The following is an 8,373-nucleotide window of genomic DNA, read 5'->3' on the forward strand; positions in this document are numbered from 1 at the left end:
TATTTTTTTTATTAAATACAGTATAACCCAGAGATACGACATTAAAAGGTAATAACAAAATACAGTACAGTATATATTACATATTTATTCAAGTAAATAACACCGTAAGGCGGTGTAAATTTCTGTAATTAGGGACCGAAAGAACATTGTATTCCACATTGTAACCTGAAACCTAGAACCACCGTATCCCGGGGTTCTACTGTAAGTGTAATTCTAAATATACACTGAATTTTATGTTGAGACTTGAAGGTATGAACATTCGAATTTCTTCGGATAGTTTTTAAGCATCCTTTGTCAAAAAAGCATATATTGTTCTATTAAACCTTTTACTGTTTAAATAATTTGACCTGGCTCGTTTTATTTCTAAAAAAAAATAATGGTTAAGATAACAATTTTAACTTACTAAAGAGTTTTGGAAGATTGTTGGTGAAAGAAGCACAATTGGCTAAAGATGAGCGTTTTATTATTTCTAGTCACCACTTATATATAAAATCACTCACAAATGCGACTGTTTCACTCGCAATGTAAAGCCCTGGTGGCAAAAAAATAGTCAAAAAATTCAATTTTGATTTATTACAGTATATTCACAAACGTATAATTCAAATCTAATTCAACAGAACCTCGTACATTCATTCTTTTTGCAGACTGTTATCCTCATCTTCATAGTTGTTGTTTCACATGGTTTCAGCCAAATCATCCTCTGGCCTTCTTCAGGTGATTAGCCATGACGGGATAGGAATGCCGAGTCTTGTAATTTATCCCCAATAATTATTACCTCACCATGTAAAAATAATGCTATTCCGTACAGACCTGACAATGGAAGACCAAACAAAAATTGGATTTATGAGACCATGAAATCCAACCTTTATCCCCCTTCGGGGTCCGTGGCACAGTAGATAGACGTTGAATTTCTACGGTTCCAGGTAAGCATTCTGAAGATAGTGATTTCAATCCTACCCAAGCACGCCAGAGGATGAGTTGGCCAAAATATGATGAGACAACAACAACTACGAAGGTGAAGATGAAGATAAATTCACAAATTATGAAGCATCATCTAAAATGGATCCCAAACAAATATAAAATAGAACCTCAGCTGAAGTAAACTTGCTAGGTTACAATTCCCTTTCAGAATTTTCTCCAAGCAATGACGGTGAAGTGTTAGCAACAAAAAAGATCTCTGTTGACTGATTGGAAACGTTGCCTTCAGTCAAAGATCCCAAATGTTAGTGATGGCCTTGGTCTCATTCAATTTGGCAAAAAGAATTCAGTTTTTTTGCCGTGTTATTTTTATTCACTTTTGATACGCCCACAAGTGTGGCTGCTTTACAGCAATCTAGAAATATTGGATTTTTCGATGATAAATGATCAATTTAAAGCGATTTCTTCAGCTTTTGTTTATTTGAAATTAAACTGAAATAAATTACTTAATTTGTTTTATTGTACTGCATTAACACTTAAACAAAGGAGTATTTTTATGTGCATATGTATATTAGTGGCCTGGCAAGGCCACAGGGGAGGCAAACGAAGCAGCAAAACTGAAGCTGTCTGCCAGGACACTATATATATATATATATATATATATATATATATATATATATATATACACACACACAAATGTGGGAAAATTTGGGCATATTTCATTGGTTTGAAAATATAGGTTCTTTGTTACTAATTGTCATAAATTTTTAACCAGAGAATAGTATTACAATCTTTAAAAAAAACCTGCAAATTTTCATGTAGTTTCGTCCCATAGAACCAAAGATATGAGCATTTCAAGATTTAAATTTAATTTGGCTATTAGTGTATGTGTGTATATATATATATTAGTGTCCTGGCAGACAAAAAGTTTTTTAATTTTTTTTCATAATATTATTTTGTATTCCTGCACGTCACCAATTGAAAACGAATAAAGAAAAGTTATAAGCTTTTATACTTTTCGTATTCTTTTTTATTCATATATATATATATATATATATATATATATATATATATATATACATATATACACACCACTTTTTTGGCAATTTTATAAGTTCCAAATCTCAGCGATTATTGATCAGAAATTAACAAATGAAGGTTCGTTGGAAAGGTAATGACCTGATTTGTGTAGTGGGCTATGTGACATTTGCCCTTAGGGTGGCACATTAAGGGGATCATCCATCATCCAGAGCCTATTTTTGACACTTTTTTACAGCCATAATATGTTTCAATCAGTCATTTGTTTTCCTAGTTTTGCATATGAATTACAAAATATCTGATATTAAATTCATCGTTCAGAATTAATAACATTTTCTCAGCATAATCCGAAAGATCTATGATCATAACTCCTGCACCTTTGTCAGAATTTGATTTTAACGGTTTTAAAATGCGTTTTTATTCCAAACTGTCACTATGGTCAATAGGAGCGTTACTATATCAGTGTGCCAAGTCAACTAAACTGGATTTAATTCTAGAAATATTATCAAGTAAACAGGGATATGATGTATAATTTGAGAAAACAAAACCTTGAACGAAGCGAAGTTCTCTCTTTATTTATAATAATAAAGGGAACACAAAAATCTAAACCCTTTGATGTAGGGTCACTAATCTAAACACTAAATTCCAATGAAACAGATATATTGACAAATTATACAACTGACCAAACCAGTTGTGCAGGAAGACACATGGACACACCAAATTGTGAGGTTTATTGTCACTCAGTTTCCTTAGAAAACCAAACACTTATAAATAAGCATTTAATAATAATAATAATAATAAAGATATACTCATTCAAGCAAGAAGACCAGACGTCATAATAATTCACAAGAAGGAAAGAAACTGCCAAATTGTAGATTTTGCCGCCCCAGCAGACCACAGGGTGAAGATCAAAGACAGAAAAATGAAACAAATATGCAGAACTCGTTAGAGAATTTAAATGAGTATGGAGCCTAAAGAAAACGAATATAATAATTGTAGGAGCACTAGGAATAGTCTAAAAAAAACTTGGATAAAAAGACCGAGAGAAATTGGAATCGATGGGAAGACTGACACCATGCAATGAACAGTAATGCTAAAAATAGCTGTAATCTTAAGGAAATCCCTCGATTGCAGCAACTAACCTATATGAGCGAGAAATGCAAATCGGACATATAGAAAGTGAAACAGAAGTGAAACAAAATAATGCATCCAAGAGAATTGGAACCACAAAATTGTAAATTGCTAATCCGCTCTCCTCTTCCTCAAAAAAAAAAATGGAATCAGCAGAACTGGCATGGCACCAAATAGTTGAAGAGTCAAGGAGGATGGACAGACCAAGAAGAGGACACACTAACTAGCCATCCATTGGATGAGTGCAAAGAGGACAGGGACATTTGGATGACTTAGTGTCACCCAAATTCCAGTGAAGCTGCCGAGAAATCAATGGTAAACAGCTGTTGCGATAACGTGAATTCATTTGCAAAAGTTATTGAAAGAGGTAGAGATTACTGGAAATCTGAGGGCACATGTTGTCACTTAGACTCCAGGAAACCCACAGGTTGTTCTGAGAAATGTTTCATGATAGCCTGTGTGAGAACTCTTTGTGAGCAATAATGATAATGCCCATCTAAATGATGATAATAATAATGGCCATCTAAATGATGACAATAATAATGCCCATCTAAATGATGATAACAATGCCCATCTAAATAAAAATAATGCCCATCTAAATGATGGTAATAATAATAATGCCCATCTAAATGATGGTAATAATAATAATGCCCATCTAAATGATGACAATAATAATGCCCATCTAAATAATAATAATGCCCATCTAAATAGAGATAGGAAACACTGATTTAAAAATGTTTCTCCTTTATAGTTATGTCTACTCATGAGAAAGATTTCCCGAGTCAATCCCATAGAAAAACTTAGACTGTCTAAGACAGTTCGCGTTTGTATTCAACCATATTCTGGTAACTTTTGATGGCGCTGAAGCCATGTGTACCAATGCTTGTCTTTTTATTGGATTATACCAATGATATGGCGGGTGGAGTGGGGAATTACTGTGTGGTGGGTAACAGTCTATCCCCAGGCTTTGTGCACCAGAGAATGAATTATCATCCCGTGTACAAAATCCATGGCTGCCTCAGACTCACAAAACGATAACGAGTGCAGTGTGTGGAACTTCCACCGTTAAGGAAAATAGTCTGGAATTTTTTCTTGTGTTTAATCTTATTAGTTTTATTTATTTAGATGTAAATTTTCTACATAAAGTATTGTGTGTGATGTGATTTTTTTTAACATCCTTTAACTGGTTAGATATGTTATCTTTGTTTAGGAAGTTGGACTCTGGTGGGTTAGAACACTGAAAGATTTTTTTCTTATAGAATAGGAAAACCCTAAAGGGTAGGTGAATGTATATACTGCTAAGAAAGATAGGAACTACAAATTCCTCCAAATATTAGTGAATTAAGAATCTGTCTTCAATTAAGAATGAATTTTTATGCGGTGCCTTCAATAAGTTTCCAGACTTTCTACACATGGGCACTTTCATTGATAATATACACATGAAACTCTAGTCCCCTTCAAAGTAATCTCCTTCGGCTGCAATTTATTTGTTGTACCGTTCCATCAACTTCTGGAAGGCTCCATGGAACCCCTTTTGTGTGAGCATGTCAATGACCCTCGTCACAGCCTCTTCCATCTCCTCAATTATCTCATAATAGCCTCTAAATTTTTCTCGAGTTTAGGAAATGACCAAAAGTCACAGGGAGCAAGGTTTGGACAATAGGGAGGATGAGAAACTGTTTTGATTCCCATCTTGGTCATGACAGCGGCTTTCTTTCTGATCTTCTCTGAGCACCTTTCGGATAAACTTTGCACAAATTTTCCGCATCTTCAGTACCTCATGAATAATTGTGTGACAGTTCCCACACTGACATCAAACTGTGCACTTATTGTCTTTATAGAAACACTACAATCCTTATCCAGGAAATTCTTTATTTGGCCAATCAACTCTGGTGTTCTGACTTCCTTACTCCTCCCACATCTCATCATCCCTCACTGACTCCCTGCCTTTCATGAATCTCTTGTGCCACTCAAAATCTGATGCTCGATTCATGCAAAATGGCCCAAAAGCAGTCTGTAGCATTCTTTACGTTTCTGTGGCATTTTTCCCCAGTTTAAAATAGAATTTTATTGCATAGCATTCTTTTAAAGTGTCCCACGTCCAGATTTCAGTTTTGAAATTCGCCAGTTGTGACAATCAGGCTTTAGTAGGGTATATTCCAATTCATGCTGTAGTTGTTCATTTGAATCTGAAATCATAAAAATTGCTCAGTCATCTCATAAGATGTATAGTAATAACATACTGATTTTCCAAAGTCTATGACAATTTTAACTGCATGTACAAAAAAGCCTGGAAACTTATTTAAGGCATTTGTAGTTTTTAATTTTTTCTTATGTTTAATCTTATTAGTTTTATGAATTTTGATGTAAATTCTCTTAGAAAATTTTGTCTTTTTATAAATTCAAATGTTGATATAAATAACTGATTGAACGGTTCCTCCGTTTAAAATAAATACAAGTAAAAAAAAAAAAATAAATAAATATTATCCATTTTTTTTTTTTTTTTTTTTTTTGTTAAGCTAATCTTTTGATATATATGTATGTGGACATACTGGTTCTCATTAAATCACCAAAGTTAAGCAATGTTGAGCCTGGTCAGTAACAGATAGGTGATCATTTGAAAATACCAGGGTATCAGCACTTCCCTGCAAAAAGTTCAAAACATGACGTTGTCGTCCCCCCCCCCGCCCTAACTGGGATATCCATGTGGCAGATGATCGCGCGTTAATTTAATATTCCCTAGAAACTTCCTCCTTCAGGGAATAAAAAAAAAATGCATCTAAGTTATTTTCATGTAATCTACTGACAAGAATAAATTTTCAAAGCTTTTTTTTCACTGTTTACATGATTCAGTCAGTATAAATCTAACCTGTCTTTTTAAATGTATGTATGTATGAGGCGACGGATTTTTACGAGATCAGTATCATTTTGAAGCTCAACCCTTGGATGATAAATATCGAAAAATTGGCTAAAAACATTAATTCCTTCACCCTCAACTGGGCACTTTTCTACAAGGAGGGGTAAATTTTTTTGCTGACATTTTTGCAAGTCATTCAAACTTCGCGTCAACCGACATCGCATAAGACATTATTTCGACCACCTGTGATGTCACAATCACGGTGACCGCATTGGCAAGACCGTTTGTTTTTTGTTTTGTTTTTTTGTCACCTCCTTTTCCTTTGGCACGTTACGGGTTCGAGCCTGTTTACTACTCCTAATTCTTTTTTTTTTTTTTTTTTTTTGCTCAAACAACACCCTTACACACACCTTTCCTTTTTGCCTTCGCATCACAGATTCGAGCCTGCCTACCTACTACACAATTTGTCTTTTTTTTTGTTTTTGTTCTCAACACACACCTACAAATACTCTGGCAAATGTCACATGGCCTACTACACAATTCCGACACAATTTCCAATGAGCCTTCATTTGTTAAATTCAGATCAATAGTCACTGAGATTTGGAACTTATAAAATTGTCAAAAAAGGTGGTATATCTGTACACACACACACACACACACACACACACACACACACACACACACACACACACACACACACACACACACACACACACATATCTATACTTGTAGCCAAATTAAATATTGAAAATGCTCATATTTTTGGTTGTATGGGACAGAACTACATGAAAATTTGCAGGCTTTTAGAAGATTATAATACTATTCTATTGTTAAAATTTTATGACAATTGGTAAAAAGAACCCATGTTTTCAAATCAATAAGATATGTCCATATTTGCCTACTGGTACATATCGTGTCCTGGCAAACAGCTTCAGTCTTGCTGCTTCAGTTATCTCCCCCTGTGTCTTTGCCTAGCCACTAATATGTACGCACACACAGACTTAGAAGTTGAAAACTATGAAAAGTTTTTAAAAAAAAATGTTTCGAGTCCTTCGTTAGAAAATGATTATGTCAGTAAATCATTTAATTTTCTGTAGTCGCTGAATTAATTTGTTTTCTTGAACTCACAATGGTCCTAAGTTTTCAGGGATCATCAGTTGTTTACCATAAAATACTTATATAGATATATATATATATATTACATACAGCGGCACTAAAAAGATAGTCTACATTTGTCATTTTTTGAAAAATGCAAATTTAAGCTAAATTGAATGTAACTGTTTAAACAACCTATACCTCATTTGATTTGCATTTTATTCTTCTATAATTTTACCTGTTCATATTTGACTTTAAATTGAAAGATTCTAATGTACACATCAATTTTAAAAATGAACTTCAAATCAAGAAGGCAAAATGAAATTCCGCACAATGGAAAGTTATTTAAATATAACTTTAGAACATTAATGCAACACAAATACAACAGGAACACAATGTACTAGTTAATATTTAGTAGCATAGCCTTCTGTAATCTTTTGGGCATTCTTTGAATTAATCTGCGGCAATATTCTGGTGACAGGGCATCCACTTCTCTTTAATTTTTGTCCAAAGTTCTTCCAGATTTTAAATTTTATCATTGTTATTGCTTGATGTAATGCCATACGTTTTCCATAGGATTGAGGTCTAGAGACTGTGCAACCCAATCTAAACACAGGATATCATGCTCTTCAAGGAACCTCTTGACATTGCCAGCTGTGTGAATGGGAACATTATCCTGCATGAAGATGAGATTATCATCCAAATTCCGACCAAAGTAGGGTAGAAAATGCTCAGTCAACATATTAATATAATTGGTCGAATTAATTCGACCTTGCAAGCGAACTATAGACTGTGGACCATTGACACTAATAACGCCTCACACCAAAACTGAACCTACACTACCTTGCAGTGTTGAAACAGTGCATCTAGGATTAAATTTTCTGTCCTTCCTTTAATGGAAGTACTACCTACCGTCACTGCCTAGCTTATTGAACTTTCTTTCATTGCTAAAAATCGCTTTCGACCAATATGGAGGGTCATGATCTTCATTGCATCTGATGAAGTCCAGGCGGCGCTTTCTGTTCTTTACAGAAATCATGGCTTGCATCTTACAACACAGCCTCACAAATAATTTCTTCAATCTGTTCTTAACTGTAGAGAGCATTTTTTAACCAGATTATACTGTTGTTGGATTTGAGAAGCTGTTTGAAATCTGTTCATAAGGCTGCAGATCTTGATAGCATTGTCTTCTCTGTAAGAAGTAACTCTAAGATGATCAGATTTAGGGGCACCATAAACACAGCCGGTGTTTTAGTGCTTTTTTTTTTTTTTTTTTGCACAGTCATTCGTACTGCAGCCGATTTCTCGATTGGATAAACCAGAAATGTTGAGAT

The sequence above is a fragment of the Euprymna scolopes genome, chromosome 7, assembly GCF_053919585.1.
Source record: "Euprymna scolopes isolate OS-2025 chromosome 7, ASM5391958v1, whole genome shotgun sequence".
Lineage (NCBI taxonomy): Eukaryota > Metazoa > Mollusca > Cephalopoda > Sepiida > Sepiolidae > Euprymna > Euprymna scolopes.